The sequence below is a fragment of the Aquarana catesbeiana genome, linkage group LG02 (genome assembly GCF_042186555.1).
Source record: "Aquarana catesbeiana isolate 2022-GZ linkage group LG02, ASM4218655v1, whole genome shotgun sequence".
NCBI lineage: Eukaryota > Metazoa > Chordata > Amphibia > Anura > Ranidae > Aquarana > Aquarana catesbeiana.
Window position 1 is genome coordinate 650,251,516 of NC_133325.1, and position 22,530 is coordinate 650,274,045.

Below are 22,530 nucleotides of genomic sequence, written 5' to 3' on the forward strand. Positions count from 1 at the left end.
CTCTAAAAGAAAACCCTTATAAAGGGAAGTGATGACAAGTTCAGGGTGCGATTCAGATAATCAACAGGTGATCTTGAATAAACCTCAATCCTCCACCGATCACTGTAAGATCCACCCAGGTGACACACACTCTCCCCCTAGGGGGTTAAACTCACCAGATAAGGGGAGTAATAAAGCCTTCAACAAATCAAAAAAACAGAAAGAAGGTGCACATAGCGTAATCCTGTTTATTGATTCAAACCTCGACGCCCTCTGTTGAAGTCAAAGGATATGACGAAACGCGTCAGGGCGTGGCCAACACGACGCCGGAAGTGAGGTGTGCGCTCCACCTGAGTCATCTACACAACCAGGAAGTATCGTGCCTTTCCTGTGTAGCGGCGCTGACGATTTTCGGGTGAAGTGCACATACTGACATTACCTGCCTTTTGATTGATTGCTCACTATTCGTTTTATTTGATGTACGTATTTTATTGAAGGGGGGTTTTTTAGTCTGTCTGTGTGCAACGGGTTTGAATCAATAAACAGGATTACGCTATGTGCACCTTCTTTCTGTTTTTTTGATTCATTATGAGCCCTGCAAACCTGTGACCCTATCTAGAGTGATGATGGCAACCCACTATCTCTAAAGAGCGTTGACTCTGAAGGCTTTATTACTCCCCTTATCTGGTGAGTTTAACCCCCTAGGGGGAGAGTGTGTGTCACCTGGGTGGATCTTACAGTGATCGGTGGAGGATTGAGGTTTATTCAAGATCACCTGTTGATTATCTGAATCGCACCCTGAACTTGTCATCACTTCCCTTTATAAGGGTTTTCTTTTAGAGGACTTTTTTCTGATTTAAGACTGTCCATATATGTGTTGTTGGCCACAAGTTTTTGCTCAACACTAGCGCTGTCTAGTGGGATAACTTAGTCCATATGTTGATTATTTTATAACTTAGTCCATATGTTGATTATTTTATAACACTGTGTGTATATATATATATGTTCAGCTGTGTATGGGGGGACGCTGACATATATATAGGTGTGTGTGGGGGGTGGCTGACATATATACAGGTGTGTGAAGGGGTGGCTGACATATACAGGTGTGTGGGGGGGCGTCGACATATATACAGGTGTGTGGGGGGCGCTGATATATATACACAGGTGTGTGTCTGTGTGGGGGGGCTTACATATATACAGGTGTGTGTGTGTGGGGAGGGGCGCTGACATATATACAGGTGTGTGGATGGGTGGCTGACATATATACAGGTGTGTGGGGGGGGCGCTGATATATCTACAGGTGTGTGTGTTTGGGGGGGGCTGAAATATTTACAGGTGTGTGAGGGGGGCCGACATATATACAGGTGCATGGGGGGGCTGACATATATACAGGTGTGTGTGAGGGGGCTGCCATATATACAGGTGTGTGTGTGTGTATGGGGGGCTGACAAATATACAGGTGTGTGTGAAGGGGGGCTGCCATATATACAGGTGTGTGTGTGTGTGTGTGTGTGTGTGTGTGTGTGTGTGTGTATGGAGGGCTGCTATATATACAGGTGTGTGAGGGGCTGCCATATATACAGGTGTGTGTGTGTGTGTGTGTGAGGGGCCTGACAAATATACAGGTTTGCGGGGCTGACAAATATACAGGTGTGAGGGGGCTGACATATATACAGGATTGAGGGGGGGGCTGAGTGCGTACAGGTGAGGTGGCCGGTGTGCAGATTCGTTAGGATGGTCCATAGGCAAGCCCTGGGGAATGTTGGTGGTCGGGGGGGCAGGTCTAAAGCTTTGTAAGGGGCTCAAAAATTTCTGATGGCTGCCCTGCAGCATACCTACAATAATAAAAAAGGTGTCAATGCTGATTCTAAAGGCTGGTACACACGCGCCGAATATTGGCCGATTGAACAGAAATCGTCCGTCATTCGCCCAGTGTTTACAGCAGCCTGTCTGACAGAAGCTGGGCTAACGACCAACCTCTGTCGAATGGGCATGCTGGAAAACCAACATTCAATCAGCCCTTTCAGCCAATTTTTTTTTTTTGTTCAGCCCACTGGGTTGAATGAAAAAAATCTTCCAGTGTGTACCTAGCATAAGAATTTCTGGACAGTCTCAAAAGTCTTTGTCCTCACACTATCCCTCATTAACATACCATGCCGGGGGGCAGTTTTTGGTTTCTTAGGACAGCCTGCCTAAATCTAGTTTACAGTTTATAATGAACAACTGCAAATACAGTAGAGACAGGGTTAATTATGTTAAACATTACTCAACAGCCCCCTTCCTAAACATGACAAAGCAAGGAGAGCCTGTGAGGATGTTTAAGCCAGTAAAAAGTGCTTAAAACAAGTTTAAAATATTTTTTAGAATTATGCCAATGGGAACATGTAACAAATATAAAATTGTTGTTATCCCAGTTTGGCTGCAAAAGTGGAAATAAACTTTAAATCTGCCTGTGCATACCTAGTGAAAAAACTGCCTGTAAAGTGATGCACATCTGTATGATGTATACAACGTACTACAGGAAAACTACCATTTACAAAGAAAAACCAATTAAATTGCAAGTAAGTGACATTTCCTGGCCGTTTCATTCTATTTGTAAAAAAAGTGGATGGGGATTCCCTTTCATCTATACAAGTCCCTTATACCCGATGAGGATTTAGTATAGCTGTTAAGAAGGAAGACATGGTGAAAAAAAAAAAGGCATGTGGTTCCACCAAAAAATACATATCAATCTTTTTCTTTTATGGCAGTCTAGTATGGATCTTAAGGGGGAACCGGATGCAAAAAAACAAAATAAAGTCCCCCCCGGGAATCCAGACCCTTATCAAAGCATTCAGCCTGTCTGGCTAGGAAAGGGGGAGCAGGGAGCATGCACCCCTCCAAACCATATCAGGCCACATGCCTCCAACATGGGGGAGGGGGAGTAACTTGCCAGGGGATCCCCCCTGGCACAGCACCTTGCTCCATTGTTAATATAGACAAAAGTCTTTTCCCCTGCCACCATCCAGGCTGGTGCTTGTGGGGGGACTGTGGGTAGGGAACTTATTGAAATCTGGAATCATTCACATAAACCTACACACTTTTAAGTCCTTTATTTAAAAAAAAATATATATATATCCCATGATGTAAATCCTTCATCAATCATGTCACATAGCTATGCAGATCCTTGTCAATCATGATGAATGACAACAGTTCATCAAAAACAGCAATCGCACACAAAGATCCGATGCAACTGATAGCTCTCGCCTAAATGAAAGCAAAGGGGTCTAAAGCTGCCTGACATTGGTGACCAAATATGAACGTGATGATTATTTGTTAATGATGTCTCGTGGGTTGCCCGGAACCTTGTTTACAAGCTGGTAGTAATGCTGGCTGCAGCTTGAATCTTAGACTTCTTTCACACTGAGGCGTTTTTCAGGCACTTTTGGGCTAAAAATTGCGCCTGTAAAGCGCCTGAAAAATGGCTACCCTGTAGTCTCAGTGTGAAAGCCCGAATGCTTTCACACTGAGGCGATGCGCTGGCAGGATGTTAAAAAATCTCCTGCCAGCAGGATCTTTGGAGCGATGAGGGAACAGTGTATACACCGCTCCTAAAGCGCCCCTGCCCATTGAAATGAATGGGCAGCGCCACCGAACCGCCGGCAAAGCGCTGCTGCAGTGGCGCTTTGCAGGTCGTTTTAACCCTTTTTCGGCCACTAGCGGGGGTTAACAGCACCCCGCTAGCAACTGAAAACCTCCGCAAAGACGACAGTAAAGTGCCGCTAAAAATAGCAGCGCTTTACAACGCCGACGCCCCAGTATGAAAGCAGCCTTACAGTAATGTGCATATGCAGCCCCCACAGTGGAAGCATTCACTTATCGGTGGTAGTAATAACGCCAATGAATTAATGACTTTCTGTTGTTTCTGTGCTGGTTGTTCAGTGCTGTCAAAACTGACAAATAGTTTGTCAAGTCCGCGAATTCAAAACATGCAAAGTTCATGTCAAACTCTATATTGGGCCAAACCTAAACCTCATCCATACTCAGGCCTTTCTACTTAGTTGCCAAGGAGGTTATAAAGGTGAATTTAGTCATTCGGCTCCATAGATCTGAATTGCTGAAAATGTGGCTGAAATGTTTTTTTTATTTATTTTTTTTTTTTATAATTATGTACATTGTTTAAGCAGAGTGAGATTTCTCTTAAACCAAATCTTTTGGAGGGCAGGTCCTGCCAGTCTTTTAAAGGGTTTTGTCCCATTCATCAAGGATTACAATTTAATCTTTACTTTTAATTCCAGCAATGAAAAGATTTAATTTCTGCAAATGATTTTACAGGGAACATGTACGCAGTGTGACACACATTTTTCTTAAATCTTAAAAGAATCCCACTTTTTTTACTGCCCTTGATCAAAAAATCATTGATATCATTACCCAGCTTTCCGATCTTCTTTTACCAGGAGTCTGCAGGCTACGCTGCATCACATTAACATGACCTGCAGAACTACAGCTGGATTAGTACTAGTTGAAGAGCATTGATGAAACCGGGGACCTAGCACACAGATAGCCAGCTGCCATGAAATGCTGGCCCAAGAACAATTAGCAGGCATTATCTTCTGATGGATTAGGAGAGAAAGAAGCCGGGGCAGCTTCAAAAGCCTTTCATTAAAGCTGAGGCACGTGCTAAAATAAATTTAAAAATTGTGTCTAGAGAACAGTTTTAAAAGAGAAAGCCAGGAAGTTAGAGGATTGGCCTACCACATCCTCTTACATGATAGAGACAGCTGTTTTACAATTTCAGATTTTTCACCGCACTTTAATATTTGCCTAGAGGCCATTTCATAAAAAAAGACTATGGAGCTAATTCTGGCTCAGTTACAGCCCTTTCCTGTCTTAGATTACAGGTTTACCTCCTCTTTTAATATGGTTGTACTGGTATCTGAAAACAAATGAGCTGCTTCTTTTACAACCTGCAAAATAACCGTATATGTTTTAAATACACATCTGTAGGCAATTGTTACTTTTCTCAACACCTGTATTGTCATTTTGTATTCGTGATGGATCAATCAATGTAACTGCTCGTCACACCAATCACACCAACCAATTTGTCTGCTAACTCTATAAGACTGGCCATACATTATACCATTTTCTTGTACAAATTTCCTTTAGATTTACCAAAAGCAGACATGAGGTCAGACCTAAACGCTTTCAATTTGTATGCAATCAAGCAGGCCCTTGCACTACATAGTTGAAGGTAAATCTAAAGAAAATTGAATGGTGTAGTGGAGTCTCAAATATGGCAGACGCTATTAATGTGTACTCTGTTTTGGCACCAGGTGGCTATCTTAAAGGGAAAACCATAAAGTGCTTATGTCTGTTGTCCTTTGTCATGTTGCATAGGAGTGAGTACAATTGCACAAAACAGCAATCTTTAATAATGGCTGTTGATTAGACATGTGCAATTCGTTTCGTTCCGAATTAGTTTAACGAATTTTGACAAATTCATTATTTTGGAAATATCCGAAATGAAAGAAAACTCCTTTAACAATTTTTTCTTAATATACTATATATATATATATATATATATATATATATATATATATATATATATATATATATATATATATATATATATATAGTAAATTTGTAAATTTGAATATTCGTAAATTTGAATATTCATAAATTCAAAAATCTGAAAATTTGTAAATTCGTAAATTCGGAAGCTTGGAAATTCAAAATTCAAAAATCCGAAAATTCGTAAATTCGAAAAATTTAAAAACCCGAAAATCTGAAAATGCGAAAATAAGAACGAAAATTCAAAAGAACGACAATCCAAAGATTCGAAAACCCGAAAATCCAAAAATCTGAAATAATAACTAACTAATAATAACTTACCTATTACTATTAAATTTATAGGTATTGGAATCTCCTTTCAAATTTGGCTGTTACTGAACATAACAAATACAAACTTATCCAAAGTTACGAATTATCCAAAATAACGAATGCCGTATCTAAACGAATAGAACGTAACAAATTAATAATAATAAATAACAAAAATAAATATAATAATAAAAATGTTTTATTATTATTTATTATTAAGTCGTTCTGTTCCATTTGTTTAGATGCAGCATTCATTTCGGATAATTCGTAACTTCGGATAAATTTGTATTCATTAAGTTAACAGCCAAATTTGAAAGGAAATTCCAATACCTATAATTTCCTAGTTAGTTATTATTAGTTTGTTAGTTATTAATTTGAATTTTCGGATTTTCGTTCTTTTCAATTTTTGGATTTTTTTTCTTATTTTTTCGAATTTTCAAATTTCCTTTTTTTCAAAATTTCCAGATTTTTGGATTTACAAATTTATAAATTTCCAAATTTCGATCATAGCGAATGACCCCCCAAAAAAAACGAATAAAACGAAAACAAAAATGAACACATTTTTCGACAGTGCCGAATGTCTACTGTTGATTCAGTCGGTCTAAATAAATATGGCAGTTGCTACTGTTCTGATGTGCAGTTACGTTTGATCTTTTTTTTTTTTTTTTTTTTTTTCCCACTTCAGCGAAAATTTTTCTGACATTATTTCAACTTTATATGTCAAACTTTATCTCTTCTCATTTTTCACATCATTGTGGATTGTTTCCATCACATCTTTATTGTTTTTCCCTTCTAGGATATTATTTAATAATTTTAAAAATCGACGACAAAACGCCTCCTATAAATATGAACCCACTATTAACTTATTCTCTCTCAGTCCCTCTTATTTCCTCCCACCCCCCCTCCCCCTCCCCTGTGTTTGGTCCGTTCCTTTATGTTATTTATTTATCCACTTGGCTCTGCACCTATTCTTTCTTTTATCTTATCTAAATAAATGTCTGAGACTTTGTATTTTTTCCAACTTTCCCATCTACTATTATTCCTTTTCTCTCCTCCTTCCATTTTGTAGTGATAATCTATTTCCTTTAGCCAGTTTCTAATATCTGGTTTTCCACTTTTTAGCCAATTCTTGGAAATTAAGGCCTTGGCCGCATTCAGGAGGTTAGGTACTATTGATTTTCTATATTGTTTCTTAGGTTTATTATAGATATGGAAGAGGCAAGTCCAGATGTTTTGTTCTATTTCTTCTTCAGTTATTTCTTTTATGTTATTTAACACTTCCTTCCAGTACTCCATTATTATTGGGCATTCCCACCATATGTGTGTGATCGTTGCTATTTGGCCACATTTTCTCCAACACAAAGAGGTTTTGTCTTGATGAAATCTGTGTATTCTTACTGGGGTCATATACCATCTTGATACTAGTTTATAATTCATTTCAAAAGTCTTCATGTCACAGGCCTTATTATATCCCATTTCTATCATTTTTTCCACTTTTTGGTTATCTATTTTTATATTAATTTCTTTTTCCCATTGATTTATGTATTCTGGTCTTTCTTGTGCTTCCAAATCTGTCAGTATACTATAAATTTTTGATGTTCCGTTTTTCAATGGTATTTCATTGCTACATAGCTTTTCCAGTGCGGTTAATTTCGTTTCGTCTCTCAGTGGGTGTGGTATTGTGCTTACTAAGTGCCTTAGTTGATTATAATTTCATTCATTCATCTTCCATCCATTCCTTTCCTCTATTTCTACTCGTGTTCTTATTTTGCCATTTCTAGTGATATCTTTCAATTGTGGGTTACGTATTCCTTGAATTCCAAATATTTCCTTCCCAGGGGTGAAGAAATTCGATCCTGTGAGTGCTAATAGTGGTGAATTATATTTCCATTCATTCTTTAAGTGAATGGTGTCCCAAATTTTAAATACATTTTTTGTTATTTCGTGTGAGTCAGTGTCCAATGTTCTATATTTCTGTGGGATCCAAATATTCTTATGTAATGTGACTCCGCTTATTATGTTTTCCATTTCCACCCATTTTTTTTCATTTTTCTCATTTGTCCACTCTAACATTCGTGTTAAAACTATGGCTTTATAGTACCTACTTATATCTGGAGCGGCCAAACCTCTGTGCTCCTTTTTCCTTGTAATCAGCGTGTATTTGATTCTTGGTTTTTTATTAAACCATATGTATTTTAACAAAATTGTTTTAATTATTTTAAAAAAGCTCTGCGGGATCTTTACTGGTAACATCTGTAATCTGTAATTTATTTTGGGTAGTATCATCATCTTGAACATATTTATTCTTCCAATCCATGAAAGTGGCTGTATTCTTAACTTTTTCATTTCTTCTTTGACCTCGTTGATCAATGGGATAAAATTTGCCTGGTAAATTTTTTCGACTCTAGGAGTTATTTTAATTCCAAGGTAATTTAGTTCTTTTACCCACGTAAATGGGAATTCTTTTTGTAAAAACTGAACTTCCTTTTTCTCTAGTCCTATGTTTAATATTTCCGTTTTTATTGGATTAATTTTGAAATTTGACAGTTCTCCGTATTTTTTTATTTCCTTCAATATGTTTGGGAGTGACACTCTTGGGTTGGATACGTACATCAAGATGTCGTCCACGTAAGCTGCGATCTTATGCTCTTTTCCTCCTAGTCTCGCTCCTTCTACCTCTTTGTTATTGCGGAGTGTTGCTAATAATGGTTCTAAAGCCAATACGTATAATAGTGGAGACAGTGGACAGCCTTGCCGTGTTCCGTTCTGCATCTTAATTTTTGGAGAGAGTCTACCGTTTACTTTTACGACTGCTGTCGGGCCATTATACAAATTTGTTATCCACTTCATCATTTTTGTCCCGATACCCAAGTGCCGCAATGTATCCATCATGAAACCCCAGTCTACCCTGTCGAATGCTTTTTCTGCATCCAATGACAGGAATAGAACTGGGGTCTCATTCTGCACCTTCTTGTGCAACATCAGTAATGATTTTAGGCTGTTGTCCCGCCCCTCTCTCCCCGGGACAAAACCAGTCTGGTCCGGGTTGATCCACTGTGGGATTAGTTTTTTTATCCTAGTGGCCAGGATCTTGGAGTACAGCTTCGTATCAGCGTTCAATAGGGCTATTGGCCTGTAGCTTGAGCAATTAACTTTGTCTTTCCCTTCTTTTGGTAGTATTGTAATATGAGCTAGTAGCGATTCACTTCTTATTTCTTCATCTTCCCCTAAGGAATTCATATATTCTAATAGTTTTGGAGTCAGCTGTTCTTCAAATTTTTTATAGTATTTGACCGTGAACCCGTCTGGTCCTGGACTTTTTCCTACGGGAGTTTCCTTTAATGCCAGTTTTACCTCTTCTTGCGTAATATTTTTTTCCAATTCTTCTAGTTGGTCTATTTTTATTTTTGGTAAATTTGCTTTTTTTAGATATTCTTGTATCCTCTTTGTTCTTGTATTCGCTTCTTTCCAACTTTCCTGTCCTTTTATTGCATATAGGGAGCTGAAGTATTTTTGAAATGTTATCGCTATATCTGTAGTTTTATTTACCACTTCTCCTTTTTCATTTTTGATCTTCTCAATGTAATTCAAAGACTTTTTTTTTACCAAATTTGCTAGGTATTTTCCTGGTTTGTTACCCCATTTGTATTTTTCTTGTACTACTCTGTTGTACTCCTTCCCTTCTTCTTGTTCCATCCAGTCTTTTAATTGCTCTCTCTTTTGAGATAATAGGCCGAAGATTTTGTTGTTTACTTGATTTTTGTGTTTTCGTTCCAATTCATAAATTTCTTTAATTATTTGTTGCATGTTTGTTTTCCTTTCCTGTTTTTTTCTTGCCCCTATGGCTATTAATTTGCACCTAATAACAGATTTATGCGCCTCCCATATAGTTGCTTTCGATACCTCTGGTGTATCGTTTTCCTCAAAATAGCTTTTAATTTCTTCTATGATACTTTTTTCGGTCTCGCTGTCTTCTAATAAAGTTTCGTTGATTCTCCATGGACCCCTTTCAAAGACTTCTCCTTTTATTTTCATTCTCAACGTTACTGGGCTGTGATCTGAGGCGGTTATTATACCTATTTTTGTTTCTTCTATTTCTTCCAAGTTTCTATGTTCGACCATGATGTAATCCAATCTGGAGTAACTTTTGTGTACTGTTGAGTAGAATGTGTAGTCCTTTGTGCTTGGGTGCTGAATTCTCCAAGGATCTATTAGTTACTGTTCATATAATGTTCTTTTTAATTTCTTTAGTCGTTTTACCTCTTTGTCCCTTACTATTGAGGTGCTGTCCATTTTGTTATCCATGCTGAAGTTGAAGTCTCCGGCTAGTATTAATTTTCCTTGTTTGAATTCCATTAGTATTTTAATGATATCTATCAAATATTTTTTAGGGTTCTTATTAGGACAATAGACATTAGTCAATGTATATTTTACCCCTTGTATAGTTCCTGTAATAAAAAGATATCGACCCTCCGGATCTATTTTCCTTTGATCTATTAGAAAACGTACATTTTTCCCTAAACCGATGGCTACTCCTTTGGCCCTTCTTATTGGCGAGTCTCCTTGATACCATGTTGGTATGTTTCTTGAATAAATTTTGGTATTTGAGTTTTGGGTTATATGCGTCTCCTGTAGGAAAATTATTTCTGCTTTACTTTTTTCTAGTTCTCGGAGAATGATGTTTCTCTTCCCTGGGGAATTTAGTCCTCGGACATTATAGGAGATTATTTTTATGCTGTTTACGTTTTCCATTCTTGTGCCTTTTCTTCTCCGCTCGTCCTCCGGCCCTCCCCCCCACCCGATCCTCTTAGAAGGCCGGGTGGAGGGGACACCCAGCGGACGCACGGGGTCTCCTCATCTCTTGTCTCAAAATAGGTGCGCCTATGTAACCACTCATGTGGATCAGACCTTTCCCTCCCCTCCCTCCTTCCCTCCCTTTTCCCTCCTCCCACCCTCCCCCTCCCTTTTTTCTGATATGGGTTTTTTACCCCCATATTCTCTAGAGCTGAGAGCATTTTACTTTGTTTTGTGGGGCACACCCTGCCCCCTCTGCTCTATTTATTGTGAGGCGGAGCTCTGTGAGACACCCTATTCCCCCCTCGCCTAAGCACTAATAGGGCGACCCCCTGTCCACTCCGCGAGTCCCTGTCTTCCTCTCCCTGCATTTTTGTTGTGTTTTACCAATCCTTTCACTTTCCTTTTTTCCCATCCCATCAACCCCAGCCCCCCCCCTTTCCACTCTAAGGCCCCTTGCACTAATGTGTGGTATTTTCTCAGTTATTAATTTCCTCGAGATTCCACATCTTGATGTCTGTTCCTTGAATTTAATTGCCATTGCAGGTCATCTCCTGCCGTTATTCGCTCCTGTCTATTTGCATATTTTTCCAGTTCTGGGGAGGGGATTTCTAGTTTGTTGCAAAAGTCCGGAATCTCCTCCACATATCTTAGCCTCGCACTTATTCCGTTTTTCCTTGCTATTAGACATGCTGGAAAACCCCAGTTGTATTGAGTTTCTTGCTCCCGGAGGATTCCTAATAGTGGTTTTAATGTCCATCGTCTTTTCAACGTTTCTTGAGACAAATCTTGAAATATTTGTAATTTACCTTCCGCAAACTCTATTTGTGTTTTCCTCTTTAGGTTTATCCAGATCTGTTTTTTTTCTTCCCATTTTTCGAAGCGTACTATTACATCTCTAGGTGTTTCCCTTGAGAACCTTTGAGGTTTTTTTACTCGAAAGACACTTTCTATTCCTATTATGTTGGTTGCATCCTTTCCCAAGATTTGGTTGAAGAGATTGTTCATTTTTTCTATTAGGTTTTCTGCTTGTTCTGTTTCCGGTAACCCGCGTATTCTCAAGTTTTTCTTTTTATCTCTATTTTCTTGCTCTTCTATTTTATATGATTGTTCCTGTTGTTCCCGTTTTAGTTTCTTTATTTCCTCTTCCAGTTCCTTTATGTTTTTTTGATGTAGGTCTGCTTTGATCTCTACTTCTTCCACTCTGTTTAACATATATCCCATGTCTTTATGGAGTGTTGATATCTCTGCTTTTAGGGAATTCTCTAGTGCCGCGAACATTTTTTCCATATCCTGTTTTGTTGGCAACTGTGGCCCTTGTTGTCCTTCCTCCTTTCCTCTGTCTTCCTCTCCCATTTCTGGCTCCATTCTGGGTTCTGAGAGGTGGCTGGTTTCTATTTGTACTTTATACTGGCCTTTTTTATCCTTGTTGTCCTTCTCTTTTGTATCTATTTGTCTGCCCTTTGAACCCACTTGTTTCTCTCCTTCTCCGATTCCTTGCTGTATATACCTGTTCATAGGGCCTGGACTTGGGCCTAGGCTGGTCCTAGGTGATTTCGGTATTGCTCCCGCACTTCTTGTTGTTTTCCCCTTCATGTTTGTTTCTATGGCTGGATTTATAGGATCTTCGAAGCTGCCTTCCAGAATACCCCTTGGTTGGGGTCTCTTAATGATGAAAAAATCTCCCAGCCTTCTTAAATTGACTTATTTTTACTAATATTTCTTTTGTTCCGTTCTCATACCCACCATCCTCCCCACAATCCAATAATAGAGATAATTAATGAGATATGAGTAGTCTCCGTTTCCCAGAAGTTATGTTACTACCTTAAGTACATTAAGCATTCCTTGGTGCTGTTCAATTGTTTAAACCATAGTATTAAGTCCCCATGCACACGGACATCTCTACAGCTGCTTTTCTAAGCCCTTTCTGCAGCTCAAAAAGGCCTGTCTACGTTAGTCTATGGCTTCATGCCCACCTAGGCGTCTCTGAGCTGCAAGTGGCATAGGCGTTCCTAAGCTGCAAAACAAAAAAAAAAAACGCTCAAAAACGCTCAAAAACGCTATTGCAAAAACGCTGCAAAAAGCTGAAAAAAGTTAAAAAAAGTCACTGCAAAGACACCGGCGTCTTCACAGCGCTTTTCTAACAGCCCGTGTGCATGAGGGCCCAGGTGCTCAGCAAAATAGTTCAAATGTTTTAGCGATATAATGAAATCTAATTCAAGTATTCAGCAAGATGATTTATATATTCAGCAGTGTAGTTCCAGTATGAGCTTATATGTTCCACATTTTTGTTACTATGAAATTTCTTCTTATTCTATAGTTTGTACTATCAAGCCTATAGTTAGTACCATTTGCAAAAAAAAAAAAAAAAAAAAAAAAACAGAAAAAAAAAAAAATCACAAGAAAGGGAGATACTGCAGCAGCAGCAGCAGCAAGCAGGTGGGGGCTGGGAGACAACTCTTCGGTTGGCTTGTCTCTCTTTCACCTTCTCCTTCTCTTCTCCCCTGTTCCCCCCCCCTGTTTTTATTGTTTTTCTTAGCTCACTTGATTCAACTTTTTCAGCTCTTTCGCCTTCATTTACTTTCACTTTTCATTCCATTTTATTTCATTTTATTTCAATGTGTTCTTTCCCTTTCCCTTTCTTTTGTTCTATTACTTTTCCTTTGCTTGTTCACTTCAAAAAAACAATTGCAATAGAAAAAAAAAAAAAAAAAACGCTCAAAAACGCTATTGCAAAAACGCTGAAAAAAGTTGAAAAAAGTCACTGCAAAGACACTGGCGTTTTCACAACGTTCTCCCAACAGCCCGTGTACATGAGGGCCCAGGTGCTCAGCAAGATAATTCAAATGTTTTAGCGATATAATGTAATCTAATTCAAGTATTCAGCAAGATGATTTATATATTCAGCAGTATAGTTCCAGTATGAGCTTATATGTTCCACATTTTTGTTACTATGAAATTTCTTCTTATTCTATAGTTTGTACTATCAAGCCTATAGTTAGTACCATTTGCAAAAAAGAAAAACAAAAACCAAAAACAAACAAAAAAAGGAAAAAAAAAAAAAAAAATCACAAGAAAGGGAGATACTGCAGCAGCAGCAAACAGGTGGGGGCTGGGAGACAACTCTTCCGTTGGCTTGTCTCTCTTTCGCCTTCTCCTTCTCTTCTCCCCTGTTCCCCCCCCTGTTTTTATTATTTTTCTTAGCTCACTTGATTCTACTTTTTCAGCTCTTTCGCCTTCGTTTACTTTCATTTACTTTCGCTTTTCATTCCATTTTATTTCAATGTGTTCTTTCCCTTTCCCTTTCTTTTGTTCTATTACTTTTCCTTTGCTTGTTCACTTCAAGACAATTGCAATAGAAAAAAGCCAAAAGAGGAAAGAAAAAAAAAAAAAAAAAAAAATACGGTACTTATCTTTTAGTTGTTGTTGAAGTTGGGATACAAAGGGACGCTCACTACTGCTTGCTGCTGCTCTCTGATGTTATCAATCTGCCCAGGTCTGTCTGACCCGCTGAAGTCGCAGCTGTTCTCCGCTCTCAGCTCTTCAGTGTCCGCTGCCGCTGCTCCTTGCTCCGCTCACCCACCTTCCTGGCTCTCTCCTCCGAAATTCCCCGGTGCACTTCAGCTGGTTCCTCCGCTCTCCGCGGCCGGCAACACCGCTGGGGACTTGAAACAGCCCCCAGCAGCGCACCATTTTCCCTGCTGCCGTTGCTTCCGAAGCGCTCCGATCTCCGCGGTTTTCCAGTTCTCCTAACCCCCCGTCCTCGATGAGCCTTCTAGCCCGTCCGACTACGGAGGGGTGGGGGATGCAGGCAGACGCAGGTACAAACTTCCTCTGGCTTACACTGCAAGACAGCTCAGAGAGTGATGAGCAGGGGGGGCGGGGAGGGAAGCTACCTACACCTTCTCATCAGGCCGATCATTCCTCTCAGCTGCAGGGAGAGGGTTCTCAGGATCCTCACGCCGTGCACAGAGCCATTACCAGGCTCCTCCCTCCGGATCTTTTGTAGCTTTTAATTTAATACAATGAGTGCAAAATATACAGATCAGTTACGTTTGATCTATAACAAAATGACATCATACAGCAGGCATGCAGTTACTATTTTTCTCACTAAGAGAAGAGGCTGATTTAAATTTGTCAAGGATCAAATGTAATTCCATGTGTCAGTAGCAGCTGTCAGGTATGATTGAACCATGGGCTATTCTCTTAATGTACTTTCCTGCTACCAGGCTTGCTTCCATACAGCAAGCTGTCAAGGAGAGGTACTTGACACAGTGGGTGATGTCTGCTAGGCCTATGTTTCATATTTTCCCACAGTACTTTGTGTGCATGGGGCATCTCGGACAGCAGGTCATAACTAAGGTGTGGCCCTCAGTTGTCAAAGTAAGAGGTAGTCACAGTAGCATTCCCTCTTATAAGTAGTACTTCACTCTTACATAGTATGAAGTGCTGTCTGTTAGCAGAACATTTTTTTCTGAAAAATACATTAAATGTGCAAGACACATGAAAGTCCCTACATTTAACTAACCATCAAATCTAGCTCTTGATATTGTGATGTGTGCTGTAGAAAGAGTGACACCTCTTTATGAAAATACTAACTAAAGCATGCCCATTCTGACCGTGTTGAATGTGTTGAATGTTACATTCTCCAAACCATGAGTCTGTAAACTGTGCTGTACATGACATACCCCTGGCTGCCCCACTCTGTACACTAATGCCGCGTACACACGGTCGGACTTTTCGTCTACAAAAGTCCGACAGCCTGTCCGACATACTTCCGACGTACCTTCGGCGGACTTGCGGCAGACTTTCTTACGAACGGACTTGCCTACACACGACCACACAAAAGTACGACAGCCTAGTACGCGGTGACGTACACCAAGTCCGACGAGACTATAAAACGGAAGTTCAATAGCCCGTACGACACCCTTTGGGCTCCTTCTGCTAATCTCGTGTTTATCTCGTGTTAGTAGAAGTTTGGTGAGAGACGATTCGCGCTTGTGAGACTCGTATTTTTCAGTTCGTTTTAACTGTTGTTCAGTCTGTGCTTGTGAGGTTTGTATCTGCTTTTCAGTGCGTTTGGTCAGTTGGCATTGAGAAATCTTTGTTTTATTGGCCGCTCGTTCCTGATTTTCAGGTCGTTCTTCACAGGCCTTGCTGTTCTTCAGTGCGTTCTGTTTAGTGCGTTCTGACCAGCCGACCGTTTTGAAACCATGTTACCTGTACGTACTCGTCGTAGAGCTCGTGCATTGTATGTGCTTGGTGCTGTAGTTTATTCTTCAGCCTAAGACCAGTCCATGAACAGGGCGAGGAGGAGTTCATGGACCAAGAATTGGTTGCTTCAGCATGACCAGTTCTGTCACATGCCTTTGCTCCATGAGATCCGTGAGAATAATCCTGGGGATTTCAGGAACTTTCTCCGGATGACGGACCCCGTTTTTGACCGTTTGTTGGCTTTGCTGACCCCCTATATCAGCAGGCAGGATACCTGCATGAGGCAAGCCATCACTCCGGAGCAGAGGCTGGTCGCTACCTTGCGGTATTTGGCCACAGGGAGAAGCCTGCAGGACCTTAAGTTCTCGACAGGCATCTCCCCCCAGGCTCCGGGGATCATTATCCCAGAGACCTGTTCTGCCATCATCCAGGTCCTGCAGAAGGACTATATTAAGGTAAGATATTTTTCTTTTATTAGCATCGCATGTTCTTTTATGTAATCTTTGATAATGTAATGTATTTCTTGCTTCAAACACTACTTACCATCATTGCAATATAGTGTGAATGTCCCCTTTTTATCCTCACACATGCTGGATTTTTTTCCTGTTATTTTTTGTCATGCATGTATATTTTCCTTCAATAACCTTCCCAGCATGAAGTGATGGGAACATATCCACCTAGTCTACTCATTTTGAATGTATTTTGTTTGAGTGTATTTAGTGTGCTTATAATTAGCAATTAGCTAGATTTCACAACCCCCCCCCCCACCTAAACTCACTCCACTGCTAATTAGCAATTATCTAGATTTCCCAACCCCCCCACCCACCCCCACCTAAACTCACTCCAAATAGTGTGCTGCTAATTAGCAATTATCTAGATTTCCCAACCCCCCCATCCACCCCCACCTAAACTCACTCCAAATAGTGTGCTGCTAATTAGCAATTATCTAGATTTCACAACCCCCCCCCCACCTAAACTCACTCCAAATAGTGTGCTGCTAATTAGCAATTATCTAGATTTCCCAACCCCCCCACCCACCCCCACCTAAACTCACTCCAAATAGTGTGCTGCTAATTAGCAATTATCTAGATTTCCCAACCCCCCCACCCACCCCCACCTAAACTCACTCCAAATAGTGTGCTGCTAATTAGCAATTATCTAGATTTCCCAACCCCCCCACCCACCCCCACCTAAACTCACTCCAAATAGTGTGCTGCTAATTAGCAATTATCTAGATTTCACAACCCCCCCCCACCTAAACTCACTCCAAATAGTGTGCTGCTAATTAGCAATTATTTAGATTTCACAACCCCCCCCCACCTAAACTCACTCCAAATAGTGTGCTGCTAATTATCAATTATCTAGATTTCCCAACCCCCCCACCCACCCCCACCTAAACTCACTCCAAATAGTGTGCTGCTAATTAGCAATTATCTAGATTTCCCAACCCCCCCACCCACCCCCACCTAAACTCACTCCAAATATTGTGCTGCTAATTAGCAATTATCTAGATTTCCCAACCCCCCCACCCACCCCCACCTAAACTCACTCCAAATAGTGTGCTGCTAATTAGCAATTATCTAGATTTCACAACCCCCCCCCCCCCACCCTCGTAAAAATTTGCTTGAATGTTCTGTGGTGTTGATTTGTCTAAAGCAAATATATGTTGCAGTTTGCAAAATGCATGTGCACTCTACAAGTGCATTTGTTCCAGTGCTTTAGTAAATGAGCAGAAGCTCTGCTGATTTCCATCATCAAATCATATGCAAGCCTCAAAGTGTTTTCATTAATTGCCCTTGCATGTGATTGTGTACTCCTTGCAACATGAATGCCTTTTTACATTACCTCATTTACTGTAAGCTGGTTAGCAACTGCACCTGCAGAGTGCGACGACTGCAGTCTTGTAGCCTTTTTAGTCCCTAAATTCCTGCGTGTCCTAAAAGTAATCTTTTTTAGGGATTTCACAACCCCCTAAAATGTAATCAATGTTCCATCAGAGGGGGTGAGCAATCTGATAAGTGTGCCTTTCCATATTAGTTATTCCAGAAGAATTAAATTATTGAATGTTATACTGATGCTGGGGAATAATGTTTTTAATTGTCTAATTTTCTTGCAATGTTAGCTTCCAAATTAATTGATTTTGGTTTTCTTGTTTGATTCCCCAGTTTCCTTCAACGCCACAGGAATGGCAGACTGTGGCATCCCATTTTGCCAGCCGTTGGGACTTTCCCAATTGTGGAGGGGCTATAGATGGGAAACATGTCCACATTGTGCCACCACCCCATTCGGGGTCATACTATTTTAATTATAAGGGGTTCCACAGTATTGTTTTAATGGCGGTGGTGTCGGCACACTATGATTTTTTATATGTGGACGTGGGGAAGAATGGCCGGATGTCGGATGGAGGAGTATTTGCCCAGACGGAGTTCTGCCAGCGTCTCCAGAGTGGTGGCCTGGGATTGCCACCTGATGCGGATAACGTGAAAGGACTCCCCTTTGTCTTCATTGCCGATGAAGCCTTCGCTCTCAGCAAGCACCTCATGAGGCCATTCCCCCAAAGAACCCTCACGCCGGAGAGGAGGGTTTTTAATTTCCGGCTGGCCAGAGCTAGAAGAGTGGTTGAGAATGCGTTTGGAATTCTGGCCAGCCGGTTCCGCCTGTTTCAAACAGCCATTAATTTGGCGGAATACAAACTTAATTTTATCATTTTATCGTGCTGCATTCTGCACAACTTTTTAAACAAACATTCTCCGAATTATATAGGCACAGTTGGGCCTGAGGCCGGACAAATAGATGCCAACCTTATGGGCCTGGATACTTTCCATACTGGCTTGGCCCCCCAAAGTGCCCGTCAAGTTAGACAGCAATATGTTAATTATTTTATGGGTAGGGGGGCCATTGCAATGGGCCAGGATATATAATTTTTTACAATAAAAAAAATATTGATGAAATCTTGCATTATATTTATTGCTTGCCTTTCTTTTGGGCTGTCTCCTAGGTTATGGTCGAGCAGTTGTAGTGCCAACTGTATTTTAATTTTAAATGTCTAAATAAGCTCCATTGCCACTGTAAACAACTTTTTTACAATTATAACCAAACTGATACTGAGCCTTGAAATAACAAACCACACATTTATTTAATTCCTATAAGGAGATGTTTTTATTAATGGTTGTTATGCATTCAGTTCTGCATTTAGTATAAAATGTTTATAGACAAAAATATAATGATATCTTAATAATGTAGAAAAATATAATTATATTTAAATATTTCTACCTAATCCACAAAAAAATATTTTTGGCTTTTTGATTTTCGCAAACAGGCTTTTTTTTTTTTTTTTTTTTTTTTTTTTGTTTTTTTGAAAATCAAGTTTTGTTAGTTTTTTGTTTTTTTTAAAATCAAGTTTTATTTTTTTGGTTTTTGAAAATCAAGTTTTTTTTTTTTTTGTTTTTTTTTGAAAATCAAGTTTTGTTAGTTTTTTTTGGTTTTTTAAAATCAATTTTTTTTTATTTTTTTTGTTTTTTTGAAAATCAAGTTTTGTGATTTTTTTAGTTTTTTTAAAATCAATTATTTTTTTTTTTTTTTGGTTTTTGAAAATCAAGTTTTTTTTTTTTTTGTTTTTTTTTTTAAATCAAGTTTTGTTAGTTTTTTTTGGTTTTTTAAAATCAATTTTTTTTTATTTTTTTTGTTTTTTTGAAAATCAAGTTTTGTGATTTTTTTAGTTTTTTTAAAATCAATTATTTTTTTTTTTTTTTGGTTTTTGAAAATCAAGTTTTTTTTTTTTTTTGTTTTTTTTTGAAAATCAAGTTTTGTTAGTTTTTTTTGGTTTTTTAAAATCAAATTTTTTTTATTTTTTTTTGTTTTTTTGAAAATCAAGTTTTGTGATTTTTTTAGTTTTTTTAAAATCAAGTTTTTTTTTTTTTTTGTGTTTTTTAAAATCAAGTTTTTTTTATTTTTTTGGTTTTTTTAAAATCAATTTTTTTTTTTTTTTGGGGTTTTTGAGAAAATCAAGTTTTATTTTTTTGTGGATTTTTTAGGTATTTACGAGAAACAGCCCTCCTTTTTTAAATTAGGTTAAACAGCCATTTCTGTTCAGCCAAAAAAAGAAAGAGAAGGCCCAGAATGGGGTCAGCAAAACAGGAAATGAAGGACATGATTGATGTTTTGGGGTTTCAAAAAGGGCATTTAGATTCGACCCAAAACATCAATCATGTCCTTCATTTCCTGCTGCATACGATCCAGCCGATTACGCATTTCATCGATGTCCTTATTCCAGGCCATTATTTGACCAATTAGCCTTTGGGCACTTTCTGAGGTGAAATAGTCACTTCTTGTTGTACCTAAAGTGGAATGAAACCAAAAATTGTCTTTAGAAATATGCACACATACATAGTTTACCTTACCATAATAAAGCTGTTGTCTCAGACACTGACCTGGTGGGGTGCCCATGTAGCATAATTCCTCCACATCCTCGGGGGTGGTGCTGTTGCTTGAATCAAGCACAACCAGATCCCCTAAAATAGAGTAGACAAATTACATTAAACAAAAGGCAGCCATGCATAGATTAACGTAAGCTGGTGTGTCAGACACTCACCTGGTGGGGTGCCCATGTCGCCCACCTCTCCTTCCTCCACATCCTCAGTGGGACTTGGGCTGATTTCCCAATCATGTTTGGCTTGGGGTGGACTGTCTTCTTGTTGGCTGAGTGATTTTTCCCCTATGTGAAACAAAAAATTATTAATCTACTTAGCACACAGATATTTTAGTACATAGTAATTTTCCAACATTTGTAGTGAAGTGGTTTGTGTAGAGTTCCTATTTTACCTCAATATTTAAAATTATAAAGACATATCGGATAGATAGATATCTAGATATCAATATCTCAAAATATAGTTAATAATCTTTTGATCTCTCTCTCTCTATATCTGGAACAAAATCTATAAATATCTAACTAAATGTAAAGAAAAAAAAAAAAGATAACTTAAAATATTCAAAAAGAATGTTTTACATTTCTATATCTATCTATCTACCTATCTCTATATTTCTCTCTCTCTATATATTTCTCTCTCTCTCTCTCTCTCTCTCTATATCTATATATATATCTATATCTATATATATCTATATATATATATCTATATATCTATATATCTATATATCTATATAGATATATCTATATAGATATATATCTATATATATATATATATCTATATCTATATATCTATATCTATATATCTATATAGATATATAGATATATATATATATATCTATATCTATATATCTATATCTATATCTATATATATATATCTATATCTATATATCTATATATATATAGATATATCTATATATCTATATATAGATATATCTATATATATATATAGATATATATATATATATATATATATATCTTTATATATATAGATAGATCTATCTATAGATATGTAACGAGGTTTATTAAAAGATCGTTTAAAACGATGAACAAAAAATCGTATAGGAAGGAAAAGCACATGGAGCAGTATACAAGGTAATAAACACAAGAGAAAAACACGACAAGTACTTACTTTTTTTAAGAACTTTCCGGATACGTCGGTATTGATCCGGCTCCCTGAGTTTCAGGTCAGACCATCTTTTTCTCAGTTGATCTCTGGAGCGCTGGACCCCAAAAGATGCCTGCAAAGTGTCCACGACCTTCGCCATTATTTTGGCCTTGCGCAAATTTGGCCGTGCGTACGGCCCATACTTCCCATCATAGTCGTCTTTGTGAAGAATGGCCACCATCTCCACCATCTCTTTAAAACTCATATTAGAGGCCTTAAATCTAGGCCTCATAGATTTTGTTGACGTTCCAGCCTCCGGGCTGTCTCCACTACCTGAGGTCGTCAACATATCAGGTGTCTCCGCCATTATTTACTCCACTACGCGCCGTAACAAAAAATGGGCGGAGAACATGAGTTAAAATCGAACGTCAGGGGCGGGCGACGCAGGCGGAGTTTCACACATGCGTAGTGTATAAAGAGGGGCCTTGCGCACGTGTCGTACGTACGTTCTGTGCGTCGAATTAGGGGGCGGAGAACATGAGTTTATTTCGAACGTCAGGGGCGGGCGACGCAGGCGGAGTTTCACACATGCGTAGTGTATAAAGAGGGGCCTTGCGCACGTGTCGTACGTACGTTCTGTGCGTCGAATTAGGGGGCGGAGAACATGAGTTAATTTCGAACGTCAGGGGCGGGCGACGCAGGCGGAGTTTCACACATGCGTAGTGTGTAAAGAGGGCCCTTGCGCACGTGTCGTACGTACGTTCTGTGGTAGGTGATAGTGGACCAGGACGTTACAAAACGAAGGTAATTTTAGATATATATTTTTTGGGTTTTATGGTCATTACTTTGTAGCAAGCGGCCTATATGGCTTGATAGATTGATGAGGCCTACATAGGGAGAAGATGATGAGGGGTTAGCAGAAACCTATAACAAAAGTGTTTTTTGTCTTGTGTCTTCATCTTTTCCAGATATAATGAATCCCCTATTTAAGGATCCAGAGTTCCTTACAGCTTTTATTTCGAAATATCGAGAGATGAGGAATTTGTGGGAGGTGAAACACCCTCAGTATTATGCAAAGCATGTGAGGAAGTCAACGCTGGAGAGACTTCTGTCCTTTGTCCAGGCGACCATCCCGGAAGCAACAATGGAGACATTG

At 39.1% G+C, this 22,530-nt stretch overlaps 1 protein-coding gene across 1 annotated transcript in view; it reads left to right on the forward strand.

Moving 5' to 3' along the window:
• The window catches only part of PTCHD1 (patched domain containing 1), a 389,276-nt gene that overhangs the window by 350,209 nt on the left and 16,537 nt on the right, over window positions 1-22,530 (forward strand). The window lies entirely within an intron of this gene.